This window comes from Dermacentor andersoni, chromosome 11, assembly GCF_023375885.2.
Source record: "Dermacentor andersoni chromosome 11, qqDerAnde1_hic_scaffold, whole genome shotgun sequence".
In the NCBI taxonomy this organism is placed as follows: Eukaryota; Metazoa; Arthropoda; class Arachnida; order Ixodida; family Ixodidae; genus Dermacentor; species Dermacentor andersoni.
Window position 1 is genome coordinate 69,181,491 of NC_092824.1, and position 12,854 is coordinate 69,194,344.

Genomic DNA, 12,854 nt, shown 5'->3' on the forward strand with positions numbered 1-12,854 from the left:
GGGCGAAATGCGAAAACACCCGTGTACTTAGATTTAGGTGCACGTTAAAGAACCCCAGGTGGTCGAAATTTCCGGATTCCTCCACTACGGCGTGCCTCATAATCAGAAAGTGGTTTTGTCACGTAAAACCCCATAATTTAATTTTTAATTTAACTCCTGCGGGGACGGTAGAGTATCCGCCTCCCGTGCAAGAGGACCGTGATTCAAATCCCGGTGCCACGCAATTCTCCACCGGAAAATACCAAAAAAAGCCGTGTGTTGAGAAAATTGCACAAACAGGCCTGGAGTGCGGCCTGATCCCGGTGACCAGAAGCGGTAACGCACTCTTTCACCAGAGCAGGATTGGCCACCCTGGTGCAGTACTTGGCCACAACCTCCTATATGAATACAACAATCAAACCCCGGCCCTCAGTCTCCAGCAGCCGCGAAGCAACTGACCACGCGGCGGTCAGATCTGTGACGCAGCAGAGGGTGCTAAGAATACCTGGCTCCGGAAAGGCCGCCATTGGAATCTGAACCTGGCAACGTTTAACGTTAGAACGTTATCTAGTGAGGCGACTCTAGCAGTGCTATTGGAGGAATTAGAGGGTAGTAAATGGGATATAATAGGGCTCAGTGAGGTTAGGAGGACAAAAGAAGCATATACAGTGCTAAAAAGCGGGCACGTACTGTGCTACCGGGGCTTAGCGGAGAGACGAGAACTAGGAGTCGGATTCCTGATTAATAAGGAAATAGCGGATAACATACAGGAATTCTATAGCATTAACGAGAGGGTGGCAGGTGTTGATGTGAAACTTAATAAGAGGTACAAATTGAAGGTAGTGCAAGTCTACGCCCCTACATCCAGTCATGATGAACAGGAAATCGAAAGCTTTTATGAAGACGTGGAATCGGTGATGGGTAAAGTCAAAACAAAATACACTATGCTGATGGGCGACTTCAATGCCAGGGCACGCAAGAAGCAGGCTGGAGACAAGTCAGTGGGGGAATATGGCATAGGCTCTAGGAATAGCAGAGGAGAGTTATTAGTAGAGTTGGCAGAACAGAATATGATGCGGATAATGAATGCCTTTTTCCGCAAGCGGGTTAGCCGAAAGTGGACGTGGAATAGCCCGAATGGTGAGACTAGAAATGAAATCGACTTCATACTATGCGCGAACCCTGGCATCATACAAGATGTAGACATGCTCGGCAAGGTGCGCTGCAGTGACCATAGGATGGTAAGAACTCGAATTAGCCTTGACTTGAGGAGGGAACGGAAGAAACTGGTACATAAGAAGCCAATCAATGAGTTAGCGGTAAGAAGGAAACTAGAGGAATTCCGGATCAAGCTACAGAACAGGTATTCGGCTTTAACCCAGGAAGAGGACCATAGTGTTGAAGCAATGAACGACAATCTTATGGGCATCATTAAGGAGTGCGCAATAAAAGTCGGTGGTAACGCCGTTAGACAGGATACCAGTAAGCTATCACAGGAGACGAAATATCTGATCAAGAAACGCCAAAGTATGAAAGCCTCTAACCCTACAGTTAGAATAGAACTGGCAGAACTTTCTAAGTTAATCAACAAGCGTAAGACAGCGGACATGAGGAACTATAATATTATTACAATATCATCGAGTGATGCTGAAGGTACGAGCCACCGCGAGAACGACGACGAAGTGCGTCGGTGCCCTTTTGCCGCGAGCGAGTGTCGGCCTGGCGATCTGGCTCCAGTGTAAATAACCTGTATATAGCTTCTTTATTCTGTGTCTTTCCACACGTAATAATATGGATAGAATCTAACAGGCTCTCAGGTACGGAGGAAGCCTAAAAGCAGTGACGAAGAAACTAGGAATAGGCAAGAATCAGGTGTGTGCGTTAAGAGACAAAGCCGGCAATATCGTTACTAATATGGATGAGATAGTTAAGGTGGCTGAAGAGTTTTATAGAGATTTATACAGTACCAGTAACACCCACGACGATAAGGTGAGACAGAATAGTCTAGAGGAACTTGAAATCCCACAAGTAACGCTGGAAGAGGTAAAGAACGCCTTGGGAGCTATGCAAAGGGGGAAGGCAGCTGGGGAGGATCAGGTAACGGTAGATTTGTTGAAGGATGGTGGAAACACTGTCCTAGAAAGATTGGCCGCCCTATATACACAATGCCTCATGACCTCGAACGTACCGGAATCTTGGAAGAACGCTAACATAAACCTAATCCAAAAGAAAGGGGGCGCCAAAGACTTGAAAAATAATAGACCGATCAGCTTACTGTCCGTTGCATGCAAAGTATTTACTAAGGTAATCTCAAATAGAATTAGGAACACTTAGACTTCTGTCAACCAAACGACCAGGCAGGATTCCGTAAAGGCTACTCAACAATAGACCATATTCACACTGTCAATCAGGTGATAGAGAAATGTGCGGAATATAACCAACCCTAATATATAGCCTTCATTGATTGCGAAATAGCGTTTGATTCAGTCGAAACCTCAGCAGTCATAAAGGCATTACGGAATCAGGGTGTAGATGAGCCATATGTAAAGATACTGGAAGACATCTATAGCGGCTCCACAGCCACCGTAGTCCTCCACAAAGAAAGCAGCGAAATCCCAATAAAGAAAGGCGTCAGACAGGGAGATACGATCTCTCCAATGCTATTCACAGCATGTTTACAGGAGGTATTCAGATACCTGGAGTGGGAAGAACTGGGGATAAAAGTTGATGGAGAATACCTTAGCAACTTGCGATTCGCTGATGATATTGCCTTGCTTAGTAACTCAGGAGACCAATTGCAATGCATGCTCACTGACCTGGAGAGACAAAGCAGAATGGTGGGTCTTAAAATTAATCTACAGAAAACTAAAGTAATGTTTAACAGTCTCGGAAGAGAACAGCAGTTTACGATAAGTAGCGAGGCACTGGAAGTGGTAAGGGAATACATCTACTTAGGGCAGGTAGTGACCACTGATCCAGATCATGAGATTGAAATAACCAGAAGAATAAGAATGGGCTGGGGTGCGTTTGGCAGGCATTCTGAAATCATGAACAGCAGGTTGCCACTATCCCTCAAGAGGAAAGTTATAACAGTTGTGTGTTACCAGTACTCACGTATGGAGCAGAAACCTGGAGGCTTACAAAAAGGGTTCTGCTGAAATTGAGGACGACGCAACGAGCTATGGAAAGAAGAATGATAGGTGTAACGTTAAGCGATAAGAAAAGAGCAGATTGGGTGAGAGAACAAATGCGGGTAGATGACATCTTAGTTGAAATGAAGAAAAAGAAATGGGCATGGGCCGGACATGTATTGAGGAGGGAAGATAACCGATGGTCATTAACGGTTACGGACTGGATTCCGAGGGAAGGGAAGCGTAGTAGGGGGCGACAGAAAGTTAGGTGGGCGGATGACATTAAGACGTTTGCAGGGACGTGGCCACAATTAGTACATGACCGGGGTAGTTGGAGAAGTATGGCAGAGGCCTTTGCCCTGCAGTGGGCTTAACTAGGCTGATGATGATGATGATGAATCTTATTGTGCTAAAATAGTACGTATGGAACTGTTCTTTCTTTATTGTGACACAATAATTTTTGATTTTCAGTGATGAGCGCTTGTGCTTCGATGTAAAATAATGTGAAATGCATCGGATGCCTGCGAGCCACTGAAGTTGGAGAACAGACAAGATTTGCGTAATGATGGCAACATTTTACTAGCGTCTGCTTATCTACTGTAGGCGAGTAAACTTTATCTAAAGATGTTGCGCCGGTCAATGAAAACATTTTACGAATATTTCATATTAATAATTCTGCGTCTATGAAGTCACGACCATCTTTCGAGCCATGCCACTTTAGAGACGACTCCTCGGAGACCGATATCCCGGCATTACCATGGCGCTACGATGCCCGTTAGAAAATTCGCTTAGTCGGTGACACCAAATTTTTCTCTATGTGATATTGTCAGAAATATTGATAGCGAATCTCGAGCCATTCTTGCATAGTCGCTACCACTGTCCTAAGTTTCACTGCACATCTGCCACCCAGGCGGACTTTTGGAAGTCACGTGAACTTCTACGCTTGGAGGGGGGGGGGGGGGGGTGACCAAGAGACGGCGAGCACGGAAGCGTAACGCCTTGGTAGTCAATGGCTTTGCGCTCTCTTCAACTCTGCGGCAGAAATCACGTGTGAAAGGTAGAGGCATCAGGGAACGTTCGCTTTGAGACACGCACCTGTAGACCCCTTTGCGAGTCTTCCCCTTCTTGCCATGTTTCGACCATGCATGTTAGAGGTCTTTACGTTACGTGTTGTGTGTGTGTAATTGGGCACGTCGTATAACATTTGCTTTGTTAATAAGCGAGTCGTTATTCAAATATACAGTGCCTAAATAAAACTAGCCTTAGTTTTGTTTTCTAATATCATGCTGTAGATGTCATAGCTTCGCCCTTCCGCGAAGACTGCATCTATATTGGCACGAGAACTTTCATTCCGATATCATCGATCGTAGTATATTGTTTCAGTTCAATATGTCTCTGTGCTGAAGGATTTTGGAGGCGAACGTTTCCACAAGGCAACTTGTCCTGACATGTTGTGTCCCCTAGTTGAACCCTTGGCTTCAGCTACAATCGTTGTTCAAGCACTGTTGCCTCAGTGTTCATTTGAATGTCTGTCTTGTGTTGCAGAAATCCTGAGACAATCCGTGCTGACCCATGTGACACGCACTGCCACCTGGCTGATGGCACATCCACCGACTGCTGTAGGTGCGGGAAGGTTTTTGGTCACTGGTATACTACGCCTTGCCGTCAAGCTGATTTAGGAAGCTAACGTTTGCTATCGCACACAACACATTAAAACAGCATGAATGAATGAATTTGGGATTTTAGGTGTCAAAACCATGATTTTATTATGAGGCACATCGTAGTAGGGGAATCTGGATTTATTTTGACCACCATGGCACTTTTAACGTGCCCCCAATATTAAACACGATCGCCATTGCGTCAGGTATGGTGGAGTAAATGTTGTTCATACACCTTTTCGTTATTGGGTTGATCCAAACTTTTCTTGCATCAGTTAAATCATTTTATTGCTAAGCATTATTTGCCTCATCCAACATAATGTGATAATCTAAGAGTGGAGTGCAAGCTCCGCCTACAAGTCCCGAGTCCGACCGCCCTTACCCTATGAAAACCAAGCCAGCACGAATCCGCTCGTACAATCACCACCTTGCTCTGCTAACGTAAATGTCCTTTGTCTCAGCGCTGATAAGAGGATCACCCGTAAAATTTGCCAAGATCTGCAGGTTTCATCATAAGGAATGACAATCTTCTCTTTCGTGAACCATTCACCGCTTTTCAGGGCGAACTGATTCTGCATAAGCCCGATTCTGTTCTAGCGATCTTAAAGATAAAAGATGGAAAGTTTACTTTTTATTTTTCAACAACAGCAGCAACCTGGTATGCAGCGATTGTTCCCTACATGCATTTGCATCTCCGATTTTCATGTATGACGTGCAGCACCGACGTGTGGCGCTGAGTCGCTTATTACAGACCACAGGCATTATCATATCGCGACAAGAAGCGAGAGAACAAAACTCAGCCATCACAAGGTCAACCAAGCTCCGATCTAGGAAGAAAAAAGAAAGGGATACAGCAATGAACACCCCTCGAAACACATGCCTGTCTTTTTCGTAGCATCATGTTGTGGCTTCCTACTTTTGTTCTTTGAATTTAGAGAATCACGCCAAACGGCCGCAGTTCTGTCAGGGTCTGTTCCAGGCTCGTTATCGCACAATGGCAGATCGGCACCTCTGCTTTCAGGTCATACACACAACACAGAAACCGGAAGCACTTGTTTCACACATCTGGTCTACAGCAGCAGCCCAGTCGCCAGTACAAGCTACGCCCGCATGGAGGAACCATCGGACATTTTTGGAAACGACGCTTGGTGAGCCATACTTTTGTATGAATTCGTTTCGATAGAGCAACTCACTGAAATGACACGAAACGTTGCCTATTGCTCAAAAATACTTGCACTGACGAACTTGTGTGACGGGTGGAAGTGTTGTTCCCTGAATTGCCAGATGTCATCTGCAGTTCAGAGAATATGGCGCTTGCATGAACAGGAAGCATTAGCTCACGATGTAAGTGAACAATGACTAGAATAAATATAGGTAAACGAATAAATAGCATATTAGCAGCCATATTGTAGACAATATCCGTCCAGTGCATATAGGGCAGTAATTTGGAAAAATAGACTGGAGAGAAAGCGCGAACTAGGCAATTGTGCATCTGTCCTTTTCTGTTCGCCCTTCTTTTTCATTTCTGCCCTGAATGGTAGAAACGATGACGCGCCCACAATGCCGAAAGTCCACGCATGCAAACTTCATGTGTGGACTGGATGCGACAAAAATGTTTTTTTGTCGGCCCGTAATGAGAGTCGCCCATATTGAGTTTCATTGTCCGTCTACTTGCAGGAACGCTACTGGAACCGGAGGAAAGGAGGGGCAAGAATTCTGCAATTTCTCTAGCATCGTTTCGAGCAAACAGGATGCCTTACATGGGCATGCCAATGAAGACACGGGCGATACAGCCCACATTTGCAAAGCATCCGATCTAACGTCTGTAAAGAATTCGAAGTTCGTAAAACACTGCCGAAACACAACAGGCAAAAAACACAAGTGCGAAACGTGTGGCAAATCATACGGCCAGGCTCGTAATCTGACTGCACATAGCCGCACGCTCACGGGCGAGAAACCTTACAAATGCGAAATATGTGGAAAATCGTTTCGGCAGTCTGTCCACCTAAATAACCATATGCGCCTGCATACAGGTGAGAAACCCCACAAATGCGACATTTGTAATAAAGCGTTCAACCAGTCTACTCATCTAAATAAACATAAGCGCACTCATACAGGCGAGAAACCTCACAAATGCGACATTTGTAATAAAGCGTTCAACCAGTCTACTCATGTAAATAAACATAAGCGCACTCATACAGGCGAGAGACCCTACAAATGCGATATTTGTAATAGAGCGTTCACCCAGTCTAGTAATCTAAATAAACATAAGCGCACGCATACAGGCGAGAAACCCCACAAATGCGATATTTGTAATAGAGTTTTCAGCCAGTCTTCTCATCTAAATGACCATAAACCCACGCAAACAGGCGAGAAACAGTACACTTGCGAAACATGTGGTAAATCACTCGTGCGGATGACGGATCTCCATAGGCACCAGTACGCTCACACGGACGAGAGACCCAATATCTGCCCCAGATGTACTACACCATTTAAAACGAAACAAGAACTCAGGCGTCATCTCAACATTTCTTGTAGTGACACAGCTTTCGTTTGCAAATTATGTAATGAATCGTTTTTAGACAACTCACGTCTCAGTCATCACCGCCAATGCATACACGGGGGTAAAACACTGTCTGGGTCATATCACTACACCGAGAAAGAAACCCTTGACGGATAGCTGTGCCAGAATAATACTTGCTACTTATGTGGAGATTCATTTGGAGAAGAGGTTCAACTGATTGCGCACCTCGTGACGCATAGGGATGGGCAGCCGTAATATTCTGACTAGCACGCAAGTAAATCGCCCGCGGTTTTTGCATAACAACGTGACAGTGAAGTATTGCTGGGAAACAACGCTTACATACTTTCACCGGAGTGAGACACTAACCAAACGTATCCTGTGCAAAGGCCGGCTTTTGGACATTTAAAACTGCCTAGCAAAATGCGTGATGTGAACGATGCCGTCTGGTTTCTCAAAATTACGAGACAAAACGTCGTCGCCATGAGTATTTGGGGTGCTTCAAGGTCGAAGTATATTGCAGGTCCTAGCCAGCGCTTACTGTTTGCATAACTACATGTGTCATTCGCGAAAGCAGCTTTAGCAAATTAATTTCAAGACAAACCCTCATGGGCTGCAAGCTTGTGTTTTGTGTAAGTAGAAGGTCGAGACGGCCGCACAAGAACCTTGACTCCCCGTTCCATTAGATTTTTTCACAGGTGTTTTGACAGTGTACTAGTAAGCAAGCGCTAATGGACCCTATGCTTAATCATTTTGCAGTGTGGTTAGAAGGGAACATCTCTCATTTAAAAGTAATCTTTCAAGTAAACTGTCATCAAGGAACTGAGGCCCTGCTGCCTTCCAGAGTCCGCTTTTACGACAACATATAGACAATCAACGCATGCGAAAATTTATTTCCTTTAAATTTTGTTCAATGCATTGACTGTTCTCGTTCTCTTGGCTCTTGTATTCATACCTAAAATCTTTGTTGGAAACCATAAACTAAGCTGATGAAAGTGAGACTACTAGATTTAAATAATTTGGAGATTCACTATATTATGTGTTCTCTCACTACGAAAATTTTACTTGTTTTATTGTGGTGGATTCAAGTTTTAAAGGGCAGTCTTTTATCCACTTGGAAGTCGTCTGTTACGACTCGCACTGTTCTGTATTTACAGTGGTGGAATCTTTTTGGTGTGATGTGACAAACGCATCTGCGCGAGCAATGACAGGAAAATTGAGATGCAGTTTTTAGGCGTATTGACACGCGTACTTGCATATCATCTTCTTGTGAATGCGTTTCACCGGCTTAAAATCACCGGTTACCACTCGGTGCATGACGCGCCTGCATGCATCAGATGATTCTCGAGGTTTCTTGTCGATTATATATTTTTTTCTACGTTCTAGTCAAACCTTGTATAATCAAATTGCACGCGCAACGCTAATACAGTCGTGCATTCTGGAAGTCATGCAAGCACCAAGGATTACGCTGGAATCTTCGATGAATCATGCGACGTTCGTTAGCCGTAAATCACTTCTTGGGTGATCGACGCTTGTGCCCATAACTATCTTTCAGCCCGAGTGCAACTTGTTTTGTGGGTTCACACTCGCCCAATAATGAGTATTTCGGGGCACATAGTACTTTGTGTTCTTCCCTGTCACTACAACACGAAATCTCGTACACGAGCTTCTTTGTTACCGGAGACACACTGCAAGCCGTGAAAACTGTGTAAACGTCGCCATGGGTCAGCGACCTAGCCGCAGGCTACAACTACCGAAAGAGTATGGACGTGTGCCCGTAAAGACTAGGAATATCATGGCCCTGTGAGCAGTCGCACTGAAAGCCCCCATGTCGCCTACAACGATTGTTATGCAAAAACCAAGGGAGCCACCGTTCTTCCGTGGGTCATCATATGAAGATCCGGAAAGATGGCTGGGAACCTACGCAAGAACCACTACGTTGAATAGTTGAAACTCTGACGATGACCTACGGCATGATTATATCTTATTGGAAGACACCGCCAGGACGTGGTTCGAGAGCCGAAAGTTCAGCCTAAAACTGCGGGGGCTGTTTCGCAGCGTCTTGCTACAAGCATTCACGAGCATCGCGCGCAAGGAGCGGGCCGAAGTTCTGCTTGAAACCAGTGTGCAGCTACCGAACGAGAATATAGCAATCTTTACAGAAGAGATGAACCTACGTCGACCCGGATATGTCTCAGAAAAAAACGTGTTTCCTCGTGCGTGGTTTGAAGCAAGAGCTTCATGTCGGATTTAATTCCGCAAGCCGGCCAATACCGTCGTGAAGAGAGAGAGAGAACAATGTAGGAAGGCAGAGATGTTAACCAGTCAAGTCTGGTTGGTTACCCCACGCTGGAGGAAGGGAGAAGGGGAAGAGAGAAGGGAGAGAGGTGTAGAGACGTGTACGGAAAGTACTTGAGTTAAAGACGCTCGCGCAAACCAGACGTTCTGGGGAGCACAAAAGTGCCTTCTTAGCCGATGATCGGTGGCGACCGCGCTCTAGTACTGTCTGTTCACTCAGATGACGGTCATCTAATTTCCTATGTGTTGGACAAAGGTTGTCTTTGTGCTTGGAATTGAGGAAAATTCCACAATAAGTGGTCAATGTTCTCCTCGCATCCGCAAACATCACATTCAGGACTATCAGCCATTCCAATTAGTGCTGAGTAGGCATTCGTGAAGGTACGTCAAGCCACAACTGACACAGAAGAGACGCTTCGCTTCGGTGCAGACCAGTCGGAGGTCTCAGTTGCAGTGACGGGTTTAGTCTGTGCAATCTTGTGCGCCTTGCATGTGCGGTATTCCACTCTGCTAAGGAGATCGTGCGCGCTAGAATGCGAAGTTGTCTGACGGCGTTGGTCTTTGAGAGATTAATGGGGACGCAGCGGTCTTCTTAGTTTGACGTCCGGGCTGCCTTATCCGCGTCATCATTTCCTATGATACCGCAATCACCTGGTATCCATTGAAAAGAGATCATGGCCTTTCTCTCTTAAGTGATGGACAAGTTCCACGATTTCGCACGTGAGCTGATCGCGAGTTCAATGTTGGAGAAACGACTGCACACATTGCAAGGCTGGCCTTGAATTGCAGAAGGCTACCCATTTTCTAGCACATTCAGCATTTATCACATGAAGCGCGTCGCGGAGAGCCACGAGCTCTGCAGCTGTAGGCGTAGTGACATGGGAAATTTTGAACTGCTGGATTATTCTCATTATTCGTATAACTACAGCACCAGCGGAACTGGTTGATGTAGTTGATCCATCAATATAGATGCTTGTGCAGTCGCTGTATTTCTCGTACAAGATAAGTAAAGTGTGTTGCTTGAGTGCTGATGACGGCAAGTCCGACTTCGGAACTCCTGCGATTGTAAGTTTTACTTGAGTGCGGCGCACACACCATGGAGGAATGGAAAGACTTGCTGCAGGTGCATAACCTGACCTGAGAAAGGCACGGTGCGCGAAGACAGTCGCACTGAATGTTGTGTGGGGCCTATCTACTAGGAGACTTGCGAGATGGTGGTAGGATTCCGGGCGAAGCGTCTTATGGCCACAGGCATTGTTTCAATGGTAATGTGTGTTCTAAGAGTGGTATCTTGAACTACTACAATAGCTTTCGTTGTTGACGCACTCCGCGGTAGACCAAGGAATATCTTGAGGGCTTGGATTTGGATGTTTTGGATTATATTCAAGTTAGTTCTGCAAGTGTTGGACATGACCGGTAGGCTGTACCGCAGGAATTCAATAAAGTGGACCTAGTACAGTTGCAGCATACATTTCATTGGCACGCCCCCGGTCTTTCCTGCTACTAACTTAAACATATGGCAAATTCCTTTCAGGCATTTTCTCGCATAATTCACATGAGGGGTCCAGGAGAGACTTCTGTCAAAGACCACCCCCAAAAATTTGACTCGTGCTGTACGAGATCAGCTTTCTGTCGACGGATATCACGTATGGAGACATTGATTTTCTGGTAAACGCCACCACTGTACACTTTGCACATTATATATGAAGTCCTTGTTCTCGAAGGTAGGATGATGTTAAAGTGGCTGCCTTCTGAAGCCGCGCGCGTTGCTGAAGTCGCGTCACAACCGACGTCCAAAAGCAAATGTCGTCGGAATAGATGGAGAGCCTAACGGTGCTTGGCAGGATGTCGGCGAGTACGAGTGAAGACCATTGGGCTCAGTACTCCGCCCTGAGGCACCCCGCGGTTACTGTAATGCTGGGAGGTCGGCCCATCTTCGGTAAGTACGAAAAAGGATCTCTTCCGTAGATAGCTACTTATCCAGAAATATGCCTTGCCGTCCAGTCCTACTGCCTCTAACGCATTGAAAATCGCTTCATGCGTTACGTTATCGTACGCTCGTTTGATATCCAGAAACAGGGCAGCAAATAATTTTTTGCAGGGCTTCTGGTGCTTGACGTAAGTCACCAAGTCGATAACCTTGTCAATCCAAGAACGGCCATGCCTGAAACCGGCAACTGCATCTGGATATACCTAGTAATGTACGAGGTACCATTCCAGCCGTGCTAGAATTATCCCCTCCATTAGTTTTCCAATGCAACGGGCAAGCGGTTAGGCTGCTGAGCACGAGGTCGCGGGATGGAATCCCGGCCACGGCGGCCGCATTTCGATGGGGGCGAAATGCGAAAACACCCGTGTATTTAGATTTTGGTGCACGGTAAAGAACCCCAGGTGGTCAAAATTTCCGGAGTCCTCCCCTACGGCGTGCCTCATAATCGGAAACTGGTTTTGGCACGTTAAACCCCGTAATAAAAAAGTGCCAAGCGCAATTGATCGGTATGATTCAATGTCTACAGGCAAATTGCCAGGCCTGAGCAACGGAATTAGGCGACTGGTATTCCGTTCCTGGGGAATTGTACCTGTCTGCCAGGAGCTGTTGAACAAGAGCAGAACACTTTCCGAGCCTCTCCGCGAAGATTGCAGAGGGCACGGTAGGTTATACCACCGGGTCCTGGTGAAGATGAACGCTTTCGCAAGGTAAGTGCAGCTTCGAGTTCGTCCATAGAAAAAGGACTGTCCATGCGGGGGTCTTGTCCAACCGGTGAGTGGTGAAGCGTCGATATTCCAGTGTGCCTAGTTTCGCCAGCAATCCTCCTGCAGAAATCTTCAGCGACGTCAATCTCTCTGCATTGTTGGTGAAGGGCCAAAGACTTAAATGGGTGGCGCTGCTGAGGGGTTCTACGGAGACCACGAACAGTTCTCCATATGTGAGACAAAGGTTTTCGTGGGTCCAAAGACTCGCAGAATGAGATCCATCTTTGTGATGCAAGTTTGTCTTTGCGACGCCGAATGTTCTCTTGAGTTCTTCTGGCCAACCTCACGTCAAGTAGAGACTTTGTGCGCCTGTATCTTCGCTCTGCACGGCGACTAATTGCACGAAGCTTATTCAGCTCAATGCCGCATTCGGTGCGTGAATACGTTCTCGGAAGCGAATGTGTGGCAACCTCTAGGGCACCCTTTATGATGTCCTCTAGGCGAGAGGACAAGTCATCCCCACAGCCGTCTTCGACAGTTTGATTTGAACATTGGCCAGTCGATACATTGCTT